The sequence below is a fragment of the Scyliorhinus torazame genome, chromosome 11, assembly GCF_047496885.1.
Source record: "Scyliorhinus torazame isolate Kashiwa2021f chromosome 11, sScyTor2.1, whole genome shotgun sequence".
Taxonomy (NCBI): Eukaryota; Metazoa; Chordata; class Chondrichthyes; order Carcharhiniformes; family Scyliorhinidae; genus Scyliorhinus; species Scyliorhinus torazame.
In genome coordinates, this window is record NC_092717.1 from 60703933 (window position 1) to 60730644 (window position 26712).

The 26712-nt window shown below is 47.6% G+C and overlaps 1 protein-coding gene across 1 annotated transcript in view; it reads left to right on the top strand.

Moving 5' to 3' along the window:
• The window catches only part of itga9 (integrin, alpha 9), a 936771-nt gene that overhangs the window by 683959 nt on the left and 226100 nt on the right, over positions 1–26712 (top strand). The window lies entirely within an intron of this gene.

Consider the following 26712-nt stretch of genomic DNA (forward strand, 5'->3'; position numbering starts at 1 on the left):
TCTGCACGTTCTCCCCGTGTGTGCGTGGGTTTCCTCCGGGTGCTCCGGTTTCCTCCCACAGTCCAAAGATGTGCAGGGTAGGTGGATTGGCCATTATAAATTGCCCTTAGTGTTCAAAATTGCCCTTAGTGGGGTTACTGGGTTATGGGGATAGGGTGGAGGTGTTGACCTTGGGTGGGGTGCTCTTTCCAAGAGCCGGTGCAGACTCGATGGGCTGAATGGCCTCCTTCTGCACTGTAAATTCTATGATAATTACAATCTATGATATCTCCTCTAAATTTTCCCCCTCGCACCTTAAACCTTTGTATCCTAGTTACTGACTTTGCCACCCTTTGACAAAGGGTCATCTGTACTCGAAACATTAGCTCTTTTCTCTCCCTACAGATGCTGCCAGACCTACCGAGATTTTCCAGCATTTTTTCTTTGGTTTCAGATTCCAGCATCCGCAGTAATTTGCTTTTTTCCACCCTGTGTGTTTCATCTGTATACTGAAACTACATTACTGAGGTTAGAGCAATTTTGGATTTGGATTGAAGGTGGCGTAGGTTGGACAGTTACCCACCTATTCTGTAGATTATCTCCACCCAGCTTGTGAGTAATTTTCTGGAGGGGAGGTGCAGTATTACAGTGAGGAGAATGGTGTAGAGTCACTCTCTCAGTACTAATATGGGATATCTCGATTATCTGCTCAAATCCTGGAGAGTGACTTGAATGCACAATCTTTTGTACTGGAAAGGGAACAATAGAAATGTGCAAATTTTAGCATTCTATTTGCAATAGCACTCTTTTTTTGTATTATCCTGGTTGCCTGCCCCATTAAGTTGCCACTGGTGTCTGACGTCACATAAGTGGCTATTTCCTCAGTGTGTGTGGGAAAACCCACTGTAGCAATGTTAGTAATATTGACCCTGGAGAGATCACTCGGTATTAATCACAGGTTGCTAGGGTAGGTGGAAGGCCTGCCCCACTGCCCTAATAGCATCATTACTGACAGAGCAGGATGCCTTGTCAGTGGTGGATTTAAAATCCTGGGTCAGTGTCAAGTTGCCAACTCTGTTTGACTATATTCCTGAAGATTTCATCACGTGACCTCCTGCCTCCAACCCCCTGCCCCGACACTCCTGCCATTACTTCCCCAGCAATCAGAAGGGAAACAAACTCTCATTACTCAATTGGATGATTCTTGCCTGAATCAAACAATCTTTTTTCCTTATATATGTGACTCTTTTATAAGTAAGGAAAAGATTTGTTCACATGAACAAAATACAGTTTACTTTTTGATGCTCCTTTGATTTTTCTGCAGGACTGATTCGCAGTTGTGTCTTGACGATGAATTTTCAATTCCTGGAGACTCCAGGTCAATCCTGGAGAGTTGGCAACCCTCATTTAGAACGATAAATGTTTGGAATAATTTATCAAGCAAAATATAGAAGTGACTACATTGGGATTGTTCAAAATCTGATAGCAAAAGTGATTCAGTGCAAGAATTGGGTTCAGTGCACCAAATAGCCTGTTCTCATTAGGGGCTTTGCGCATTCTTCTCTCCATAAGTATGCCTGCTGCCACATTATATTGAAAGGGTCAGGATGGACTAAATTGGGGTATTTGTATTTCACCCAAAAATTGCTCTGTTCAGGTCATTTTGGGTCGCCTCAGGCATTTAAGTTCGGTTTGGTTGACCTTTCCAATACAAGTTGAGTCAAGAGGTTACTCCCTGCTGATTAAAAGCAGAATTGAAAACAATTTGCAGTTTCAGTTCTGGAAGAAGGATTCCATGGATACTGAATAAACATGTAAATATAGGCACCGAGAGAAAAATGCCCTAACTCAGCAACTAATCAGTGACATTTTCTGTAACCCTCCTTAAATGTATGTAAGTGAAACAAGTTTTCATATTGTCGAGAGCTGACCAAAAAAACTAGATTCTGTAGCAGTCATATGCCTAGAATGTGTTGAGGAAGTTCAAACTAGTGTCATCTAGGAAACTGGGTCAGGAATTAACTATAGTTAAAACTGATGTGCTTTTGTTAATAATTTGGGTTTATTCAAATATCATTTAAGCGAAATGTTTCTATAAATGAATTGTGCCTTTACAATTCCTTCTCTCATTTTATGTTAGCATGCGCTTGGGATGAATCCAGTTTATTTTAATTTTTTTAAATTTCCAACGAAGGGGCAACTTAGTATGGCCAATCCACCTACCCTGCACATCTTTGGGTTGTGGGGGTGAGACCCACGCAGACACGGAAAGAATGTGCAAACTCCACACGGACAGTGACCTGGGGCCGGGATCGAACCCGGGTCCTCGGTGCCGTGAGGCAACAGTGCTAAACAATGCGCCACCGTGTGACCCTTTGAATCCAGTTCAGCAGTAAAATTTGAACCTTTAAACTCACATTTGATGCACTGGTTGAAGCATGTGACATTCTGACCACATGAAACCTGATCATGCGGCATCTGATCACATGACACCATTTACAAAAGTTGTGTGTGTGTGATATTCAGTGTCTTCACTCGTGCTCTTGTGCAAACTGCTATTGGGTAAGAAGTTCAGAGAAACAGGTGGCCAACCATGAGGGAAGAAAATAAGGTGGAAATGAAGGGAACCAATGAAGGAGGTGCAGTTTTCAGTGGAGGAACCAGAGGATGAAGGAACTTTGATCCCTACTATAACTAATAATAACTCACTGAATTTACACCAATAAATAATAGTAACAGTCAGATTCCTCTCATAGCTAACTGTAACACAATAACTCACTGATAGCCCATGTGCAACTGGAAGTAATAGGCATAACATCCCGTTAGTCCACCTTTAACTACCTTGGGCTAGATTTTCACCATGACAATTTCCAGTTGTGGAAAATTGACAGAAGGTACAGAAGGTACCCAAGTCCAAATGTTCTGGTCCCAAATGTGGCATTTGTGGGGGCAGGAAAGGACTCAGCTCTGGATTCAAGCATACACATTTCGCAGAGGCAGCTACCCTTAGAATTCACTACTCTGCGGGACAGACCGATTCCTGCCCACCATTTCCATAACAAACTTGTCTTCATGAACAGCACCATGCTGCTGGACCCATGAACCCACCTGTGTCACCGAGTGTGGCTGGGGCGTACAGAGTACCTCCCCCTGGTATCACACACCAATGACTATCTGGACAGCACTGTACTGCGGGACACATGCAGCCATCACAATAGTTTGAAGTTCGACCGGGTTAGAGTCCGAGGTGAGGCCCAGGGTTGGTGGCCTGACAAGGGGGGCAATCTGGAAGGAGAGCTGTGCAAGGACCTGGAGTAAGGGCAAGGTCTCACAATGGCAGGCGGAGGGTCAAGGAGGTGGATGAAGAAGATGAACATTGGAAGGCAAAGGGAAGACGAGGGGAGGGAAGCTGGACCCTGACAAGGCTGCATGTGAATCCCACAAACATGGGGATCAAAGGGATAACACATAATTTACTGGAGGGGGATGCATGAAGACATCAGATGAGATGGGTAGGGGTCCATGTGGGGCATAGGCACCTCGCAGTCTTGGAGGGAGAGTGGTGGAATTGAGGAACAGACTTCTTTATGAGGCTGCAAGTCTTTTCCCTCTGTGTTGCTCAGACCTACACAGTCTGGTGAAGACATCTGGGCTGGAAGAGTGATATGAGTGCGCTGGATGGTGTTTAAATATGGAGCCAGGCCCTTCAAATCCACCAGCTGACGTTGGGCAGGTGAATGAGCTGTCGGCCAGCCAGGAGATTTGGAATAGAACATGCCTGTGGATAATTAATGAGGTTCCAAGCAGAGAATCTGGCCTGGGATCCTTCCATTCTGGCCAGCGGGAAAGATGCCGCTGGAGCTGCCCGATGTGTACACATTAGACCTGGTAAGAGCAGTTTTGAACTTCTGGATTTATTTGGATAGTCAGTGTACCCTGTTAGAGAGGTAAGGTACCCCTTTGTCGCTATAGTCCTGGGATACCATTCGCGAGGTCAGGGGTCCTTTTGCAGAGGTCAGGTGCCTTTCAAGATTCTTAAAAGTAGGCATGAATGTTCATCAAAAGTGCATAAGCTCATTGGAACTGTGAAACTCATGAAACAAACTGTGAATTAATTTACAGTTATATATCATATAAGAATGAATAACTTATCATTTTTAAACCTGTCTCTCTGTAGGTGAAGTCAAGTTCGTTTACGAACACTGCTTCCAATGTTTCTTGCAATTGCTTGTCATTTTCTTCCTTTGTAGAAAAAATGTTGTGAACATGTCGAGCGCTATCTACCCGAATGGGGATAGAGTCCCGGAGCGCGAGATTAGATGGGTGTTTCCCAGCGCTCGGTGCGCCAAGAAACACCATGATACCTAATGCCCATCCGGTAGATTGGGAGCCTCAATGGGGAACGCACGGCTGAGGCAGCACTTAGCCCCGTTCCCTGCACTGAGGAGCTTTCCAGAACCCCACAGTGCAGGGACAGATCGGATTGGCGTCCTGATCTCTCAAATCCCCGACTGACACCCCCCCCCCCCCCCCCAAGCCCCAACTGACATATAAGAGGTTCCGTGCCCCCCCCACCCCCCCCACCCCCCCCGAGGAGGTGCACCCCCCAGCCCGATCCCCACTGCACAAATAAAGCAGCTTAGCACCTTAGCAGTGCCAGCCTGGCACCATGGCAGTGGCCTTTCCAGCTGGCAGTGCCATCTGGGCACCTTAGCAGTGCCAGACTGGCACCCAGGTAGCAGCAGCAGGGGGCCAGGTTGGCAGTGCTAAGGGGCCAGGCTGGCAGTGATAGGGTGCCCATGTGGCACCACCAGTAGCAACATGCCACCTTGCCCAGAGGGCAAGCACCTTAGGGCCTCCGATCCCCTGGCAAACCCTAACGGGTGCCGCTCCAACTGGTCCCCATTTGTAGAGACCAGCACTGAACATCATTTGCCCGCGTCTCCAAGTTGAGGGGGTTAGATCTCACGCCTTGGTTAGATCTCGGGAATGCTTTTAGTGTGAGACTAGCTGTCTCACTCTAATATGCAAATTTGCCAGAAAGTGATCCCGCCCACAATGGGTGGGATTCATATTGCGACATCTCGCAAGATTGCGTTAGACCACGGGAGGCGTGGAATCTCCCGGCTTCTACCTTGCGTGTCGCGCTGCTTTTCGGGTGCAATACATAAGTACATCTTACCCATCTCATTTAGCTTGCACTCATTTTAACTTCTACCATAACGTGTGTGCCGTGCTTTGTGGTTGTTTGTGGGATTGTGCTGTGCCACTGTGCACATTCTTTCTGTACTGACTTAACTTGGCATGTTACAGAGGACAAAACATGTTTTTCATCTGCCTCTGTCTGCTCAGATTATGAATGCTGCTGTAAAGGGAATTGCATAAAAAAGTGAAACAACATGTCATGATACAAAAATCTTTTTCTGTTAGCAATTCATGGGCAATAACTTTCTTGGAGGGCAATCAGCAGCGGATTGCCTCTCTCTATCAATTATCTGACCTCAAATTTTTAAGCACCTGTGTCGCCCGACCTGCCTGACTCAGGTTGCGTGAGGTTGAGGCAGTGCAGCAGGTCTCAGCGGTGAAGTGTAAAAGAGCGAAGGAGGACACACCCCTTTTTTATGGCACTGGCTGCATAAGGTCGGTGAAGTTTAAATGTCCCTTTGAAAATAACAGGCCTGGGAGAAATGGATGGGGCGTGGGGGTTCTGACATGGGAACGGAGTGAGACATCAGCGGGTGGGACAGGGGGGCACATCGGATGGGGTGTCTGACATTTGGGGCGGGGAGTTGGAAATGGCGGGGGGGGTCGGTCATTGGCGGGGGGTGGGGTCAGACATTGCAGGGGCTCATGTCGGGAGAAGCTGAGGGTATGGGACCGGTGTGGCATTTTGGGGGTTGGGGGCTGTAAGAGGGTGTTGGGCATGTTGGGTCAGCGGAATTGGGTTTGAATGGAGAGTGGGTTGGGGGGTGGATGGAGGCCGGGTCAGGTCAGGGTTGGTGGAGGGGTAGACTGGGACTTTGGTTAGTTTGGGTGGGGGGTTCGGGTCAGGTTTGTGGGGTTGGGGTGGGACGGGGGTCAAGTCCAGTTGCGTTCGGGGGGATGTCGGGTTGTGGGGTCAAATCGGAGGGGGCACGTGAAGAATTGCATATGGGTGGGGAATACTGTTGGGGTGCAGTGCTTACTTGGGTGGGGTGTGTGGGTGAAATCACTGGAGAGGGGGGGAGGGCATTGTTGCGAGTGTGTGGGCGTCCCCGTGTAGGGTTCTTTCAGAGAAACTATTTGTGTATCACTGTCAGAACCACCCAAAGTTAGCGATTGAATTCACTTTATTGGATGGTTCCCTGCGCAGCACGATTGTCCAGGGGAAGTTAACGTTTCTGTTACCGTAACTGGGAAATTTCAAGGGCGATTCCCAAGCAAATCATTGGGGTATCCCCAATGGCGCTGGGGAGACAGGAAGTTACAGGTGTATATATTGATTTTTTTATTATGTTGGTTAACCTGGCCAAAGCTTTACACTGATGACTATATTAGAAGGGCAGGTGTTTCTCAGAGTTCAAAGTACTGGTCTAATCTGTATTTTAAAACAAACCCTATTTGGAGTGAATTTCCTTGGGGTTATCTTATCTCAGTTGTCCATCGTAATGTTCACAAAGAACAGTGGAAAATCCAGATAAAGAATTTCAATGGTTATGACATAATTCTTCCAAGATTTATGTAGCTCGACCATCAAAGTTTTGATGTACACCCAGAAGAACTGAGAAGTTAACCCCTTTGCTTCTAAAGGTATTTCCTCATGTTTGAAATTCTGTGTTCAATTTACTACAGTAATGAAGACCAGTTACTTCAGGTATCTTGCGATCTATTCACGTGTCATCACTAAAGGGAGGAGACCCATCTGCAATCTGCAATTTAAAAATTAATCTTTCCCTTTGCTCTAATCCAGAGTCCAGGAGAATGTTTGTCAGTATTGTATGTTCTCCATAAAGATTGTAGATCTTCCATGATCCTGCACTGTAGAATTGCGCTTGCAAGAAAAACTGGTCATAGGTAAGGCTATAGCTTTGAAAGTGCTGCTTCCCAATGGGAATGTAGGATCACCTTTAATAAAAACTCCCCTGGGGCAGCACGGTGGCACAGTGGTTAGCACTGCTGCTTCACGGCGCCGAGGTCTCAGATTCGATCCCGGCTCTGGGTCACTGACCGTGTGGAGTTTGCACATTCTCCCCGTGTTTGCGTGGGTTTCACCCCCACAACCCAAAGGTGTGGAGGTTAGGTGGATTGGCCAAGCTAGATTGCCCCTTAATTGGAAAAAATTAATTGGGTACTCTAAGTTTATAAAACAAAACTCCCCTGTACTGTCCTTGATTGGACATTTGGAGTGCACTTATTGCCAGCCTGGCTCCAATCAGCAAACTTCATTGGCATGGAGGAGATTTAAGCCTGAAACCGTGCTGGTCTTCATGCCTTAGTCAACTCACAAAAAAAAGCCAGCCGCTGTTGAATAACAAGAATGGCTGATTAATCACCAAGACCTCTGCCAATGATGCACTTCAGTTGTATCGGCATTTCAACTGTTACGTTCGTGTAAACAGATCTGCCCGAACCCGGGACAAAATGAATGAGATTCTCTTCCACTTTTCTTTACTCATGACCTTGGGCAATTTGACTGAGTTTATACCCTGGTGAAACTATTGTGCGACCCCGCACTTGTAGGTGGTGTTACATAATGAATGAAGATTACAAAAGATAGCTGTGCCATCATTTATTTTCTTGCAATCCACAATAATGCCAGTTTCCACCACATTGACCCCTGCAACTTTACTTTTGTACCAATTCTTCAGTAGCAGCCTTAGCCTTAATTAGCTGCTGGGAGGCATTGGGATCAATTGACCGATCTTGTGGTTGAGGTTCAGAGTGTATCAGGGAACCAATCGCCAACTAGTTGTTCCACAGCTAAAATATTGCTTAGGCAGAGGCAGAGTTACAGGTCGTGGGGTCCTGTGCTCAGCTTCATTTTCAGCAGCCCCCTCCCACCCCGGGTATGAAGCCCGAAAACCACCTCTCACACACACTCTCTATCTCCCCCCATCCCTCACACACACACTCTCCCTTGCCTCTACCCCTCACACACACACTCTATTTCCCTCGCTCCACGCGCATACTCTTTCCTCCCCACCTTCTCCCCACCTCCCTCACATCCGCTTTCCCTCCCCTCCGTCACCAATGATGCAGTTGGAAATTTTGAGGTGCAGGAGGTCTAAGGAAATGTGTTGGCCGTATAATTTCACAATCGTCTTTACATTATTTTCATTTGTATTAATCATTTGTATTAATAATTGTATCAAACATCAGTAAACTGTGCTTCGTAAGGGAAAATATCAGTGCCAATTGGTATTTTATTTTAATCCATGAATCATTAGTCTTTAGCACAGCTAGAAATTCATTAAGCAACAGTCTAATTATGTAATTCAAGCCTATTTAAAAACATGAATTACAGAGCTTTACATACAAACTATGGAACAGAACTGGGTAAATTGAGTTAAGATACAGATCAGTCATCATGGCAGAACAAACCTAAAGGGCTGAAGGTCTACTCTTGTTCATACATTCCTATCTAGACAACAATAAATGGGGCTTGGCACAGTTCTGAAAGCATTCATGCATCAAGCCCTTTCTCTAGTCAATTCAAACTAGTCCAGATTTCAAAGAACAATTAGTCAACTAAACTAAAGGTTTAAAGAGTACTTCTCTGATTTTCTCCAATATTCGAGGTTAATTGTTATCAGGTCCAGCAACCTGATCAATCTTCAGTGCCTCAAACTAAGCTAAGGCCATTTATAGATTTACATTCAAGAAGTCAATGTCTGAAGCATCTGTATCTACCACTGCATCATCATCAATAGTGAAAATGAATACAAAACATATATAGTTACATTTCAGCCATATCCTATTCCTCAACCACCGTGTTATATCTTTCAAAGGATATATGTGGCTTTTCTGGCCACTAACCAAACTTATAAAAAGCATGACCATGAAAATGCTACCTGATCAGTTTTTTTAATATAATATATTTTTGGCATTCAGTTATGGCTTGAGTTAACTATACCTGATAACTATACATGCCAACTTGCCACTGTTTTATACTTCATAAATATTTATTTTTGAGTTTACTTCCTGACTACTTAGTGAATAGCTTTATTTCATCCCAGAAGTACTGCTACTGATAAAATCCATTACTTCCTAACATTTTGATTGAAGAAGGAATTCTTGCTGCATCCCTAACTATCTTTTCCATGCCATGTTATCTACTGAATAAAATAACACACCCTAATTTTTGACCAATTATCAATGTTTTAGTAATGTACATAGCTAATTTTAGGTATTGTGGTTATGTTTCAAATAGGATGAATGAAGTGATTGATAAAACATCTGGGGTCTAAAGAAACCTCTGTATTCTTAGAGAATTTGGCTCAGCATGAGCCAAGTCTTGATCATTATAAAATATTTATTAGATTGGAAGCCTAAAGAGGTCGCAGTCCTCATGCTGAGATTCTATAATCGAGACTATTGCCTTGATTTGCTCCTGCTGATGATAACACAAAGGAAGAATGGACATTAATCAAAAAGCAGAATGCATTGTTCTTCCTGAGGGAATGCAGGCCTAAAGTGGACTGGCTTGGCCTCGCCTCAGTGTTAAGAGTGAGGGATTTACATACAGGATGTGCTTCTCTCTCCTGGTGAGCTGATGGTGCACTCCTGTATGCCACATCCTACTAAAATGGCGGTTGCCCCTTGAAAATCTTCCAGTAACCAACTACACCAAAATGCCAGGGAGCACCTACTCAAGTGGAGGCCACTGTCAGGATCAGATCACTGTTGAAGAAGCCTGGATACAAATGGGTCACCCACACACACACTCACTCATTCCCACGCAATCAGCGTTTTACTATGATACAGGGGAATGGGGCGTGAGGAGGGGGCATGGGCGGGAGAAGGAAGGGGAATGGGGTGAAGAAGGGTGTGTGAGTGAAGGAGGGGGAAAGGGGACTCAAAGAAGGAGGAGATGGGGAGTGAAGGAGGAGGAATGAGATAGAGGGGGGTTAATTGCCCGCAATCCTGGTTCCCACTGCCACGGGCTGGGATTTTCAGCTTGCACTTCAAATTCCAGCCCCACCCATATGACAGCTGTTCCCGCTCACACGCTGTCTGATTCGCACTCCTAAACGTTAGATGCCAAACGTCCCTGTGCTCCCATCGGGCATCATAGGCTGATTCTCAGCTTGATTCCATACTGATGCTTATCACTGTGCAAACGCTTGGCTACATGCAGCCCCCCCACCCACCCCAATCTGTGTTTGATTGGGAATAGTGATTGACTTTTCAATTCTGGGTAGTATATGTTGGTACCTGATTGAGCGGCAGGAAACAAAACTACATTTTGGGGCCCGCCTGCCTTTGGGAGCGCCGTGCTCGGGCACGGGATGTTTCACTGTAAATCCATCCCTGTGCTCAGGTACCAACAGGTAGCTGTAAATGTCAACACAATCATACTTTTCACTAATTAATTTGACAGTTTTATTTTACACCTCTTCCATTTGAAGAACAATCACACAGTTTTGCTGTAGCACACTGTCAGAGACATTCTGCGTGCGGTTTCAGGACTTTGTAAACCTTTACCAGCTTGAACTTAAATCCCCCATCATAGCCTTGTTCACACTGGAAGTTGCCTCCTCCAAGTAAATGGACCTTTATGGCAAAACATAAACCATCACATCATGCTGTGCAATAAGCAACGTGGTTTGTGCAAAAGGTTTGTTGGAATTTTATGTTGCAAAGTTATTTGCAAAAAGGGATAAGCCACAGTGAAACTTTCGAACCAAGTGTTTACGAAAAATAGTTTACAAGATACGTAATAACATGTAGACTGAACAGTGTACACTATAATTCAAAATTTGATATGAGCGTCATTCAACATTCTCGCCTGGATGGAGTCTGGCTAACAAATAAATTGCATAATGCATTCAGATGCAGCATTCTTGTAGTTCCTGTGATAATCTTAATTGGAACCAGCTGCTGTTTGAATGGAATGTGTGTGGGGGGGGGGGGGGGGGGGGGTGGTTAAGGGAGTTTGGGATGGGGAGGCGGGGGGGTGGAGCGTGAGGAGGAAGGGTTTGATTGTTTTAAGTCAGTATCCTGAAAGACGTACGGTACTTATTAAACACTCGTCTGTTCCCATCCAATAAAGAGACCACAACTCCATTGATTGGGGTCAAGACAGGGATTTTGTTCAACTTCTGTTTTCTTTTAAAAATCAACGTTGTGGCAAATCAACTGAAAGAATTGCTATCAACTTGTAGAAGTTAGATTAAAGTCAGGGCACTTTTCTCAAACTATCTTTCTCATATATACATATATATATATATCTGTAAACTGTTAACTAAACCATTTCATTCTTTCAGAGTTGTGGGTTGTTCTATTACTCTATGGTAATATATCGTTACTCTTTTCTTTATCTTTCCAGAATGGTCTGATGGTGTGATTCTCAAGAAACCACCAATCTTTAACTCAAAGCAAAACAGATTTAATAGAATAACGAATTGATTAATATTGAGTTTGTACACTCTTACAGAACTCTAAGTAGTGATCAAGTAATTCAGAACAAAGTATTAACTATTTTAAACTACACGTGCTAACTATGCTATGATCAATCTCTCTAACACTCTGCTGTCTAGTCACTCCTGGTTCGAAGAGACCCAAGATCCTTTGAGTTCTCATATTTATAAAGGAATTTAGTGCTGCCATCTAGTGGTTGTATTACTCTATGATGTAGTCATTAACCCTTTATATGTCTGTATATACATGGATCATCTTCCTTGTTACCCCTGGCTTGCTTTGGGCTGCTGCATCAACACTGAGACTACCGCCCTCGCCTGCCTCCATCACGTCACTGACTGAGCCAGGCCTTGGACACCTCCACTCATGCTGCTGATGCCGTGCACCAGGCTTTCAACTGTGGTCGCCCCCAGTATTGGCTCGGTGCCATGCATTACTGGCACTATCTCCTGCGCCCTTAGCCTCTGCGACTCCTCCTGGAGTGTCATTGACAACCTCCTCTGAATATCACAGCCGCACCCTATCAACTGCATCAGCTCTGGGTAAACCTGGTCCAGAGGCTCAGCCTTGTTGGGGGGCACAGTCCCGGCGAATCAGTCAGCGGGACCATCATTTGCGGCGTGAAGCCCATGAATCCTCATTAAGTGGACCAATTAACGTTTGATATCGGTGACGGCCTCGCCGGGCTGAGCGTTGGGAAGCTCACGGAAGTTCCTGCTCGCTACCACACTTAGAAATATTTCCATCAGGTGGAATTCTGGGGACGTTTCTGGTAAAGGCATTTAATGAGTCAAAGGATTTGGGAGTGCTCCCCCCACGTTATCGCAGGCATCAATCTCTCTCATCTTGAAACGGGTCAAAGATCCGCAAAGCTGCAGGTCATACAGACCAATCTCCTTATTAAATGTGGATGCTAAACTGTTGGCAAAGATCCTGGCCACACGGATCGAGGATTGCGTCCCAGGGGTAATAGGGGAGGATCAGACGGGGTTTGTTAAGGGGCGACACCTGGTGACTAATATTAGGCGGCTCTTAAATGTAAGGGAGCTTTAGGTATCCTGGTATTCAAGTGGCACAGTAATGGGGTCAGCTTCACAAATTGAATTTGTGCAGACTAATAGAACAGATGAAAGAACATAACATAAGAACTAGGAGCAGGAGTCCGCCATCTGGCCCCTCGAGCCTGCTCTGCCGTTCAATGAGATCATGGCTGATCTTTTGTGGACTCAACTCCACTTTCCGGCCTGAACACCACAACCCTGAATCCCTTCATTCTTCAAAAATCTATATATCTTTATCTTAAAAATATTTAATGAAGGAGCTTCAACTGCTTCATTGGGCAAGGAATTCCATAGATTCACAACCCTTTGGGTGAAGAAGTTCCTCCTAAACGCAGTCCTAAATCTACTTCCCCTTATTTTGAGGCTATGCCCCCTAGTTCTGCTTTCACCCGCCAGTGGAAACAACCTGCCCACATCTATCCTATCTATTCCCTTCATAGTTTTATATGTTTCTATAAGATCCCCCCTCATCCTTCTAAATTCCAATGAGTACAGTCCCAGTCTACTCAACCTCTCCTCGTAATCCAACCCCTTCAGCTCTGGGATTAACCTAGTGAATCGCCTCTGCACACCCTGTTGCTAACTTTTGCCTTAGTTTAATTGCTCTGTTCTATCACCTTTGCTCTTGAGTCGCCAGGTATCTTTCTGATACCGCCACGTGGTTCAAGTCTGAGTAATGATCAATAATCCAATACACCGCTTAGTAAGAGTTAAATCAAAGCACATTTATTATATACAGTAATCAATACTCATGCATAAATTCTACGTCTCAGCTACTTCCTCCAACTAACAGGCCAATACTTAACTTGGAAATGGCCCACCAGGTCAGGGAAACGAATGGCCTTTCGTTCGGGTTCTGAGCCTGCAGGATTCTAAGCTGGTACAGATTGAGCGCCTATCTCGTTGCGAGCGTTGAAGTAAGACTTACTGGATGTTTCGCGATGGCTGGACCGGTCACTGTCAAGGGTTGGTTTGCGTTGCTGAGTGACCCGGTCCAGAAGAGAAGCAGAGGGGTGAAGGAGGATGCAGAAGGGTAGCAGAAGGGTCGATTTGAACTTGGACTCTATTCTTATAGTCCCCAGGGGCTTCCCGCCTTTCGGGGCGGACTCTGTACTTGGTTCCAAGTGATGGGACTTTGTCCCAATCACTTTGTTCGATATTCTCCAATGCTGGAGCGATTCCTTGATCGATGGGCGGTCTTGAGGTGATCGTTCACCTCCCTTTGTGTAGGCTTCTGCTGGCGCCGATGAGTCTGGGTTGGCTTTGTGTGTCTAAAATGCTGCACATTGTTCCCGGGATTGCTCATTAGTATGCAGATGGCTGGTATTTTGTTGTGCTGATAGTTACTGGTATCGATCTTGTCTGGCCTTCCCAGAGGTGAATACACAGTCTACCTGTAGCTGCTTGTTTTAGTCCTGCTGGCTGATTATCAAATCAGCCTTTGCCGTTCGCCATTTTAAATCGGGGTTAGCCATTCTAAATCGGGAGTTAGCCATTTTAACTGGCTACATTCCCTCCTTGTGATCCTAACGCGAAGCGTGAAGGATGACATCACTATGTTGCTTTCCATTCCCTGACCTGGGGGGGACACTTCCTTCATGGCCTCTGCACTGACCATAGCTATGCAAAATTGTTTAACTAACAATTCTAAGGGCGCTATGTCAGACAGGGATATGTATTACAAAACAATAAACTGGGAACCTCTAACTTATTCTTAATATACTACACTCACTTAAACATTCCATTATCCTACCTTCCTCAATCATACAACAAATTCATAGCATTTCATACAGTCTTTCCTGGCTTGGCAGTCAAGCTCAGGATCATACAATTTGCTCCTGAAAGAGTTCTTTACAGTTCTTTACTGACAATAACAATAAACGCAAGTGAATGTACTTTATTATAGATCGCGGGGGTCGGGGGTCTGGTCGTAACCGAACATAGGGGATCTGATCCTATATACCGGGGTTCGAGCGCGGTAGACTCTCCTTCTCCATTTCCGTAGACGCATAGTCTGCACAATGCAGCAGAGTATCGCTAATGCTAGTAATGTTTTGATTACATAGGACAGAGAATACCAGGTTATAAACCTGGCACACCAAGATGATGTGGTGTCGCTGGTGACTGGACTCTGGGTATTGCGGGGCAGTGAAACAGTAACGGCTGGGGGGCTTGAAGTCATGGGGTTCGCGTTCATGCGCAACCAAAAGTCCATATACATGAGGGTGATCCATATGAAGGAAGTCCTCATGGCTCTTCTCTTTCCTTTTCTTTCTTCTCTTCTCCGGTCCTGGAGCTTCTGGAGTTCTGTGGAAACAAGCATAGTGTCTGTAACTATCTTTGTTTAATATCTCGTACGATAGTGTGTCTTTCCTGTAGTGCCAATTACTCCCTTTATAATTGGTCACTATGTGTGACTCCCTCATTTTTTTTTTCAAAAATCTAATTTTCGAACAAGACACACTTCCCAATAATGATCCAGTGCGAGCCGTCTCGCAGACTGTGCAATTTACCATCCAAATGTTTCAGGATGTAAATAGCATGTGGTTGGCAAACTAAAGGTCACCTAAACAAAACAAAATTTTTTGAACTAAAATGCCAAAATGAGGTGCGTATGGGCCGCGATGGGTACGATTTGTATGGAGTCCCCGGGTAGGACGGCTACCAATGCCGTATCTCTCCTACCCGAGCGTAGTTGACCAGAGGGGGTTTCCCAGGCAGGGCGGGTCCCAAGCCGTTTCTCCACTGCCTGAGCAACCAACAAGAACGGGCAAGAAATGTAGTCATCGTGGTGGGGCTGCCATAGTGGTTCTTTCTTTCGAACCAGAAGGGCAGTTACGAACGGGCGTCTGGTTCCTTAACCAGTCTCTGCAGACAAGCTAGTTCCGCTGAACTAGTGTCCGGCAATGGTGAGTCTCTTTAGGCAAGTCCTCAGAGGTTTCGGCCGAATAGGCGTGGGGCAGTGAGAAAAAATTCTCCTGTCGGACATACAACATTTAACAAACTTACAAACAACATAAAACATTCTGCAGGTTCCATCAGAAAGGACAACACTTCTCCCAAACGGTTCCTTTTAAAACATCATCTGGACACCTCAGTTCTCGGTTGCGAACAGGGTCGCAAAGGGGTTCTCGGTTTGGGAGTCAGACCCAAGGTCGTCCTCTTCTCCCGGGTGCCAAACTCTTGAGTGTATGAGGGCTGAAAGGGCTGTGTGGTGTGAGGTGGGGTCGCCCTCGTCATTGCGGACGAGTTGGAACGAGTTGTCTCGGTGTCAATAATTGGTGTCTAGTTGTGTGGGGACAAAATCGGGGTCGTCGGTGTAGTTCAGTGGTCGGTGGTGGCGTTTATTTAGGAAAGTGATCATGAAGGGTCATTTGGATCTTAGTCTGAGTCGCTGGGTGTGGGTCCTGTTGCATGGGGATAGTAGGGAGGCGTGCTGTGGCTATCGTCCGAGTCACAGTCGCTGTCTCTGCTGCTGCAGTCTGTGGTCGTTTCGGGGCGGAGTGTATATTTCGGGGGTGGAGTCGAGGTCGCGTCCGTGGCTGGGCTGGACGTGGTGGGGTTTGGTAGGGTTACGTTGGCTGTGGGCGAGGTGTGGTCTGCTGCATCGAGCATGACGTGGTGTGCGTGGTTCGACTGTGTTCCATATGCCTTCAGCTGGTTTATATGAAACCACGCAGTCTTACCATTGGGGTACTTTATTTTATAAACGCAAGGGCTTACTTTGTCCGCAATGGAATACGGACCCGAGTATTTTGGTGACAGGAATGTGCTGGGGTTATATACAGAGAGCATCACTTGCTGTCCGATACTGTACTCAGTCGCATGCACTGTCTTGCCAAACCAAGCCTTGGTCTGTTTCTTTCTGGTGCCCAATTTTACTGCAGCTGCTAGCTGAGCCATTTTAACATCTTCCACTAATTGTTGTACTGCTTTCTCGTGTGTGAGGGCCGTCACTTCGGGGCTGGTCAAGTCCAAACCTAACAAATATTCTGTGCCTTTCATGGGGCGTCCGATCATGAAGGTGTGTGGGGTGTAACCTGTGGAAGTCGAAATTGTGTTACGTATAAACATCAGTGCAAAAGGGAGGACTGAGTCCCAAGTGGTGTTGTTCGGCTGGACCATTTTTCTGAGGGTGGATTTTAGGGTCCGATTCATGCGCTCCACGATACCACTCGACTGTGGGTGGTATGCTATGTGGAATTTTTGGGTGATGACAAATATCGTGAGGACGTTCTGCATGACACGTCCCGTAAAATGGGAACCTTGGTCTGATTCAATGCTGCAGGGGAGTCCCCATCTTGTAAAGATGTGGTGGGTCAAAATCTTGGCTGTGGTTTTTGCAGTGTTTGTGCGGGCTGGGAATGCTTCCACCCATTTTGTAAATGTGTCAATTACCACAAGTACATATTTATAGCCATTCCTGCAAGGGGGCAATGGTCCTATAAAATCGATCTGGAGGTTAGTCCAGGGGCCATTAACGGGTCGGGTGCGGCTGAGTTGAGCCTTTTTGGCATATCTGTCCGGATTATTCTGGGCACAGATAAGACAATTTTCAATCTTCCTTCATATTCGGCCACCAACAAAGCTGCTTGAGATGGGCTGTAGTGGGATCGATTCCCTGATGTCCATGACCGTCATGGAACAAGCAAATCAATTGATTCCTGTCCTGTTCAGGAACCACATAAAGGGTGTCTTTTAACACCACACCGTCAGTGTATTTCTAAATCTCTCATAGGGAGCTGGATAGTTTCCCTTTACAATCTCCTTGAGATTGGTGTCCTGCTTCTGGGCCTCCAATAGATCCTTGATCTTTGTCTGTGAGACCTGAACTGCACTCATTGGGGCGCTTTCGGGGGGTGTCCAACAATATCCGTGTCTGGAACCTGCTTTAGCCAGTGCGTCGGCTTTCACATTTCCAGGGGGGGAGGAACGATGGTGACTGCGGACTTTGATGATCTCAAAAGTCCTGTTCTGGGCTTTTTCTAAAATATGACGGAGCAATGGGGCTGAGGGGAGGGGTTTTCCGTCTGCAGAAACAAATCCTCTTGCTTTCCACAGGGGCAGAAATTCCGTGAGGCTGTTGCAGACAAAGAGGCTGTCCGAGTATATGTCTGCTGGGCTGGGGAAGGAATCTAGGTGTTCCACTATATATGCGGCGGCCGCGAGCTCTGCTGCCTGCGCGCCTAAGTGTCCGGGTAGTTTTAACGATATTTCCTCGAGGGCGCGTCCCTGCGCGTCCTCGACATAGATACCGCAACCTGGTATGCGCTTCCTATCCAAGACTGTGGAAGATCCATCCACATAGATCGTTATGGGCTCACACGTGTCTGTGTGTTGAGGGCTCTGGGTTGAACTATCTATCTTTCTGGGGGGTATTTTCGCAATAAAGGGGCCTGTGTTGTGGTGTGGAGAGATAATTTTGCATTCATGGGGGGTTCCGGGGTACTGTAAGTTGTCGACTATATAGGTGTGTGTCTTTGTCCTTTTCACAGTGATGTCCCGTCCCTGCAAGAGAAGGGTCCATCTCGCTGCACGAATCTGACTAACTGTACCGTCCTTGAGTCGTCCGTCCAGTAAAGGTTGGGTGGGGGTGTGTTCGGTGAGAATTGTGATGGGGTTCAGTCCGGTAATATATGAAAAATACTGGACTGCCCAGAATACTGTGAGCAGGTGCCTCTCACAGGCTGAAAATCCCTGCTCCACAGCATCTGAAAGTCTGGAGGCGTAAGCTACGGGCCTTAACTGGTCGTGCCGTTCCTGGAGGAGCACGGCTGAAGCCATGCCCTGTTCTTTTGCAGAACTGCCCTAACCTGCTTGTCCGTACTAAGCGTGGTCGGGTTGAACCAAAATTCGCCTATGGCGCTAATTTTGTTCATGTACTCTCCTATGTTGAGCGTTGCAGAGGCTCTTGCGGATTTTGCCACGTCTGTGGTCACTACCTCTATGGCGTAAGAGGAAAGCGGGTCTGGAACTTGTAGTGCGGGGGCAGCTATGAGTGCCTGTTTTAAAGAGTCCACAGCATCCGTATGCTGCGGAAGCCATTCCCAGGGGGCTCCTTTCTTTAGGAGGTCTGAGAGGGGTGCTGCCTTGCTGGCGAAACCGTCAATGTGGTTTCGGCAGTAGCCAACCAGTCCTAAAAACGACCGGAGGGCTGAAACGTTCTGGGGACGGGTTAATTTAGCAATCAAGTCAATCCTTTTATGCTCGATCTCGCGATTACCGTGTGTGATAATTGTTCCCAAATATATCACCTTTTCTTCCAAAATCTGGGCCTTTTTGGCGTTGACTTTACAACCGATTGAGTGTAATAGTTCCAGGAGTTTGGACAGAAGCTCAATGTGCTCTTCCTTGGTGTCTGTCTGCAGTAGTAGGTCATCTACATACTGTACCAGTCATTCGGGGCGAGAGAATTTGGCTCAACCATTTGCCAGCTGTCGGTGGAAAATGGAGGGAGAGTTGTGGAATCCTTGTGGCAGGCATGTCCATTGCTGCGCTTTAAAGGTGAAGGCAAATTTGTACTGGCACGCCTTTGCCAATGGAATGGACCAGAATCCATTACTGATGTCCAAAACCGTAAACAATCGGGAATTGAGTCCCTGCTTGAGCATGGTCTCGGGACTTGTTGCTACTGTGGGGGCTGCTGCGGGGGTGACTTTGTTGAGTTCCCGGTAATTGATGGTCAGGCGCCATGATCCATTGGGCATTCTCACTGGCCAAATCGGGGCATTATTAGTGGAGGCTACTGATCTAAGTACGCCCTGCTCTAATAAGCTTTCTATTACCTTCGAAGTTTCTCCCTCTGCCTCTTGGGGAAATCCATATTGTTTTTGGGGTCTAGGGTCAGGTCCTGTTACATGTACGGAGCCAGTCAACCGTCCACAGTCGTGCTTGTGGGTCGCGAATGCTGCCCTGTTCTTTTGCAGAACTGCCCTAACCTGCTTGTCCGTACTAAGCGTGGTCGGGTTGAACCAAAATTCGCCTATGGCGCTAATTTTGTTCATGTACTCTCCTATGTTGAGCGTTGCAGAGGCTCTTGCGGATTTTGCCATCTTCCAGACACACTGGTTGACTGAATCGAATGATAAGTTGTGGGAATTCATGAAGTCGATTCCCAGAATGTGTTCTGCTGTGTGGGGCAGGTCAACTAAAACTACGGGGTGCTTGGTGGTAATGGTGCCGATTTGAATGGGTACAGGGGCTGTGATGGGTTCCTGCTGTGAGTGGCCTGTAAAGCCGCTGAGGGTGATAGTGGCTGTAGTGGGCCACGTGTCTTTTTGGAACATGGTGGAGGAATTTATTGTGGTGCGGGACTCTCCTGTGTCCTAGAGAAATTCGATGGGCTGTCCCCGAATTTTTGCTGCAACTACCGGTCATCCGGACCTATCCCAAAGGGTGTCGCAGACCCAACTGGGGAAGCCCGTACACCGTCAGTCCGTTCCGGTCAAGCCCGTCTGATCTGAACGGGCGCTAACGCTATGAATAACGTGTCCTGATAGGCTCTGTCTTTTTCTTAATCAGAGTGCCCGTCTGCTGGGCTCTCTGTGGCTTTTTAGGGGCATTGCACTCTTTTGCGAAGTGTCCCAACTGTCCACAGTTGTAACACCCCTGTGACTTGGGCGGGGGGCTGTTCTTTCCCTCATTCACCCATGCGGGGTTCTGGTGGGTTTTTACTGCCTGCATATCTGCACCGGCCTGCTTTTCCTCGCTATCCTTAACCGCCGGTTTGCTCTGAACAGATTGCTCCCAAGCGCGGGACAATCTTCTCACTACCCACTTCTCGTTATGGGCCTCCTCTGAGGGATCATAACTCGTACAAGCTTTCTGTCCTGTTTCTGTGGCATGGGAGATAAGGGTGTGGGTCCATTTGGCCATGTTGTCTGGGGACAAATGGGCATGGTCTAAGTCTCCAAAGACTGCTGCAACGTGAATCCACAGGCGTCCAGCAAACGCTGTGGGGTGCTCGGATTTCTTTTGCCTACATTTGTTGAGGCCATCTACAGGGTCACCCTGGTTACACCCGATCGCATCCAGGATCGCGGTATGCATTTCTGCAAGGGTGCCTCCTCCTACATTCTGTGGGTCGGGAAGGGCTGCTGCTACTGACGGGTCTAAACTTAAAACTGTGAGCTTTACTTGCTCTCGCTCATCCAGGCCGTACATGGTCGCCTGATGCTTAACTGTGGCAAAGAAATGGTGGGGGTCTGAGGTGGGGAGGAACGGTGTGATCTTGTCGCATGCGTCCCGTAATTGGGTCACTGTTAAGGGGGTGGAATATAGAAATTCCGCATCGTCCGATGTGGCTGTGCGGTGGGTGGTTACTGGGTTCATTGGATCTTGAACTATCTGCTGTGTGGGGGGTTGGGGCGCTTTTCTCTTTTGTGGCTTTCCCTGCGCAAATGTTCCCTGAACAGATCTCTGCGCTGTTTCATTCAACTCTTCCCAAACAGGGCCGTCTTCCTGATCTAATCTTTCTCCAAAGGTTTCCTGAAAACCTTTTTGAACAGAAAGCAGTGATTGCAGCTCTGCAATCTGCTTCCGGCACTTTGCATGATCTATGGTGCTCTGTCTTTGTTCTGTGGTGGCAGCATGGAGCGCTCTTAATGCTGCCTTGCGGTCACTACACTGTTTTTGTAATGTCTCTACCTGTTTTTCCGTTTCTTCTCGTACCAGGACTGCACGTTGCGTGTCCTGATAGGCCTTTTCATATTGAGACTGGAAGCTGCTTAAATGCGCCAGACAAGACTGGTGAGCCCTTTTGGCGTCATCCACCTCTCCATCTTTTGCTGCCAATTTCCATCTCAAGTCTAAATTCTCCTTTCCTACCTCGCGTACATTGACCTTACTCATCCGATGTATGCCTTCAACTTCTTTCCGGAGAGTCCTAACTACCTCCTCTGTGCCTTGCAATTGTGCCAAGCAGGACACGATTGCCATCGGCTTGCGAGCTTTCCCTAAGCTCTTTTTGTGGATCACGCTCAGGGTCTCCCACCAAGTATGTCCTATACTCCCGGGACCTGATTCCTCGTTATCACAGAAATGATTCCAAAGGGGCCATCCTTTCCCTTTGAGATATTTCCTGATCTCTTCCTCCCAAATGGGACATTGTCCCACTCTACTGCTGCTGGTCGCTGCAACCGCAAATTCCTCAGGGTTCATGAGCCGCTGCATTGCCTGCATTGCCATCTTTCCTATCCAAATGCTTCTTTTAAATTTGGAACAGGGGAGCTAAGGCAGTGCTGTAAATACGGGTACGGCTTTCGCTACTTTCCGATATACAAACTTCCGACAGTTTTGACGCAACAAAAATCTATCAGTTTTACCTTATAGCCCTGATAGTTTCGCATGCATACACACACTTCCGAATTATGACTATTGATCAGAACTGCTTGAACACTTGTGGTTTTCTGTTTCCAATTGGATCTCTAATTCAAATTCTGGGTTCTCCCGGAGTGGTTTTCCACTTCTAGATCGGGTCCCGTCAGGATGTCGCCAAATAAATGTTGCTAACTTTTGCCTTAGTTTAATTGCTCTGTTCTATCACCTTTGCTCTTGAGTCATAGATTTTTTACATAGAATTTACAGTGCAGAAGGAGGCCATTCGGCCCATCGAGTCTGCACCGGCTCTTGGAAAGAGCGCCCTACCCAAGGTCAACACCTCCAGCCTATCCCCATAACCCAGTAACCCCACCCAACACTAAGGGCAATTTTGGACACTAAGGGCAATTTATCATGGCCAATCCACCTAACCTGCACATCTTTGGACTGTGGGGAGACACCGGAGCACCCGGACGAAACCCACGCACACACGGGGAGGATGTGCAGACTCCGCACAGACAGTGACCCAAGCCAGAATCGAACCTGGGACCCTGGAGCTGTGAAGCAATTGTGCTATCCACAATGCTACCGTGCTGCCCGTATCTTTCGCCAGGTATCTTTTTGATACCGCCACGCGGTTCAAGTCCGAGTAATGATCAATAATCCAATACACAGCTTAGTAAGAGTTAAATCAAAGCACATTTATTATATACAGTAATCAATACTCATGCATAAATTCTACGTCTAAGCTACTTCCTACAACTAACAGGCCAATACTTAACTTGGAAATGGCCCAGGTCAGGGAAACGAATGGCCTTTCGTTCGGGTTCTGAGCCTGCGGGATTCGAAGCTGGTACAAATTGATAGCTAGGAGCGCCTATCTCGTTGCGAGTGTTGAAGTAAGACTTACTGTATGTGTCGCGATGGGTGGACCGGTCACTGTCAAGGGTTGGTTTGCGTTGCTGAGTGACCCGGTCCAGAAGAGAAGCAGATGGGTGCAAGAGGATGCAGAAGGGTAGCAGAAGGGTCGATTTGAACTTGGACTCTATTCTTATAGTCCCCAAGGGCTTCCCGCCTTTCGGGGCGGACCCTGTACCTGGTTCCAAGTGATTGGACTTTGTCCCAATCACTTTGTTCGATATTCTCCAATGCTGGAGCGATTCCTTGATTGATGGGCGGTCTTGAGGTGATCGTTCACCTCCCTTTGTGTAGGCTTCTGCTGGCGCCGATGAGTCTGGGTTGGCTTTGTGTGTCTAAAATGTTGCACATTGTTCCCGGGGATTGCTAATTAATATTCAGATGGCTGGTGTTTTGTTGTGCTGATGGTTACTGGTATCGATCTTGTCTGGCCTTCCCAGAGGTGAATACACAGTCTACCTGTAGCTGCTTGTTTTAGTCCTGTTGGCTGATTTTCCCATCAGCCTTTGCCGTTCGCCATTTTAAATCGGGGTTAGCCATTCTAAATCGGGAGTTAGCCATATTAACTGGCTACATTCCCTCCAGCTCCAGTACGTCCTTTCTCAGGTAACGAGACCAAAACTGAACTCAATATTCCAGGTGTGGCCTCGCTAACACCTTATACAATTGCAGCATAACCTCCCTAGTCTTGAACTCCATCCCTGTAGCAATGAAGGACAAAATTCCATTCGCCTTCTTAATCACCTGTAAACCAACTTTTTCGACTCATGCACTAGCACACCCAGGTCTCTCTGCACAGCAGCATGTTTTAATATTTTATAATTTAAATAATAATCCCTTTTGCTGTTATTCTGACCAAAATGGATAACCTCACATTTGTCAACATTGTATTCCATCTGCCAGACCCTAGCCCATTCACTTAACCTATCGAAATCCCTCTGCAGATTTCTGGTATCCTCTGCACTTTTTGCTTTACCACTCATCTTAGTGTCTGCAAACTTGGACACATTGCCCTTGGTCCCCAACTCCAAATCATCTATGTAAATTGTGAACAATTGTGGGCCCAACACTGATCCCTGAGGGACACCACTAGCTACTGATTGACAACCAGAGAAACACCCATTAATCCCCACTCTTTGCTTTCTATTAATTAACCAATCCTCTATCCATGCGACTACTTTACCCTTAATGCCATGCGTCTTTATCTTATGCAGCAACTTTTTGTGTGACACCTTGTCAAAGGCTTTCTGGAAATCCAGATACACCACATCCATTGGCTCCCCGTTAAGGGGACTTCCGAAGGTGGGACACGCTCCGTTGTCACTGGTGGGGAGGGTACAGACTGTGAAAATGACCGTCCTCCCGAGATTGCTGTTTGTATTTCAGTGTCTCCCAATTTTTATTCTGAGGCGTTTTTCAGGAAGATGAATGTGGCGATCTCGGATTTTATTTGGGCTGGAAAAACCCCGTGGATTAGGAAGGTTCTGCTGGAGCGGGGGCATGGGGAGGGGGGGCTGGCCCTTCCGAACTTTATTAACTATTACTGGCCGGCTAATATATCGATGGTCAGGTAGTGGGGGAGGGGTCGGTGTGGGAACGGGTGGAGGCAGCATCTTGTAATGGCACGAGCCTGAGGGCTTTGTTGACGGCAACTCTGCCGTTCTCGCCGGCTCAGTACTCCACAAACCCAGGGTGGTGGCAACCCTGATGGTGTGGGGAGAGTGGAGGCAGCACATGGGGTTGGAGGGGGCGTCGGTGTGGGCACCGATCTGTGACAACCATCGGTTCGCTCCGGGGGACTGGAAGGGGGCTTTAGGAGGTGGCAGCGGGCAGGGATCGAGAGATTTGGAGATCTTTTTATCGAGGAGGGCTTTCCGAGTTTGGAGAAGCTATAGGAGGAGTTTGAGTTGCCAGATGGGAACGGGTTCCGGTAAGTGCAAGTACGGGATTTTATTCGGAGGCGCGAAAGGTCTCGAGCTTTCCACGCCTCCCACAAAGGGGGCTACAGGACAAGGTGATGGTAAAAACAGGAGTTGGGGAGGGGGAGGTCTCGGAGGTATATAAGGAGCTGATGGAGTGGGAAGGAGTTCCAGTGGGGGAGGTGAAGAGGAAGTGGGAAGAACTGTTGGGAGGGGCGTTGGAGGTTGGTCTTTGGAAGGAAGCTCTGTGGAGTGTGAACGCGTCCTCGTCGTGTGCGAGGCTCAGCCGGATCCAATTCAAGATGGTCCACAGGGCTCATATGACTGTGGCCTGGATGAGCAGGTTTTTTGAGAGGTACAGGACAGGTGTGGGTGCTACGGGGGAGTTCCTGCGAATCAAGTACATATATTCTGGGCGTGTCCGAGGTTGAGGGGCTTTAGGCAGGGATTTGCGGGCGTTGCAAGCGAGAGTGACTCCGAGTCCTGAGGTCGCAATATTCGGAATTTCGGAAGATCAGGGAGCCCAGGGAGGGAGAGAGGCTGACATTTTAGTCTTTGCTTCCCTGGTGAACCGGAGATGGATTCTGCTGGGATGGAGGGACCCGGAGCCCCCGAAGTCAGGGGGTATGGGTAAGCGACATGGCAGGGTTTCTCAGGTTGGAGAAAATCAAATTGGCCTTAAGGGGTTTTTTATTACAGGGATTCGCTTGGAGGTGGCAGCCGTTCATTGACTTCTTTAAAGAAAATTAGTCTGTCAACAAGGGGCGGGGGAAGAATGGGGGCGTGGGGAGAAAAAAGGGGGTGCCATGGAAGTGATGAATAAGGATAGAAAAGCCAATGAAGGGAGGGCCGTGCGACGGAGTGATTATATGGACCATGTTGGTTGGCGTCTGTGTTGGGGGGGGGTGGAGGGGGGGGGGCTATATCATGGTCGGTTTTTTGCTTTGTTGGATTTTTCTGTTTAAAAATGTTAAAATTATTAATGCCTTAATAAATTATTTTCTAAAAAAAATAAATGTTTCCATTAAATCGCGCCCTTTTTCTGTAGCGAAATTAGGTATAACATCCTGAGTGATAGAGACAGCTGTCAATGACCTTATAGCAGGATTTAAATAAGAGCAGGGGCTTGGGTCCAAGCCAACATTCCTCCCTCAACCAACAAAATTAAATCAGTCAACTCACGGCTGTTTTCTGAGATCTTGCTGTGCATGAATCAACTGCTGTGTTTTCCTGCACACCAGCAGCGACAACATTTGCAAATTAATTTGTGCAATGTGATTTCAGATATGTGCCAGAGTTCTCCGGCAGTGGGGATTCCCTGGGCGGAATTCTTCCCCCCCTCCCACGCCGAGTGGGAGAATCGCCTGGGCGCCGCCGAGTCCCGCCACGCCGTCCCGACGCCCGCACGCGATTCTCCCACCCCCCCCCAAACCGACGCGGCGCGAATCACGGCTGGCCGCTGGGAGAATCGGCGCTTGCCATTGGTAATGGGCGAGCGGCGATTCTTTGGTTCTTTGGCCCGGACGGGCCAAGCGGCCTGCCCAAGACGATAGGTTCCCGCTGGCGCATCCACACCTCGTCGCTGCAGGTGGGAACAGCGTGGGAACGTTGGGGGGGGGGGGCGGCCTGTGTGTGTGTGTGGGGGGGGTGATGGGGGTTCCTGCACCGGGGTGGGGCGGAGGGGTGCTCAAAAGGGGTCTGGCCCGCGATCGTGCCCACCGATCGGCGGGCCGGCCTCTCTGGAGGAGGTCCTCCATTCCTCCGCTGCCCTGCAAGATCAATCCGCCATCTTGTTGCAGGGCGGCCGCGGGGAGGACAGCAACAACGCATGCGCGGGTGACGTCATTTACGCGGCGCCGATCGTGACATTGACGTGGCGCCGCCAGGCGCGCATAAAT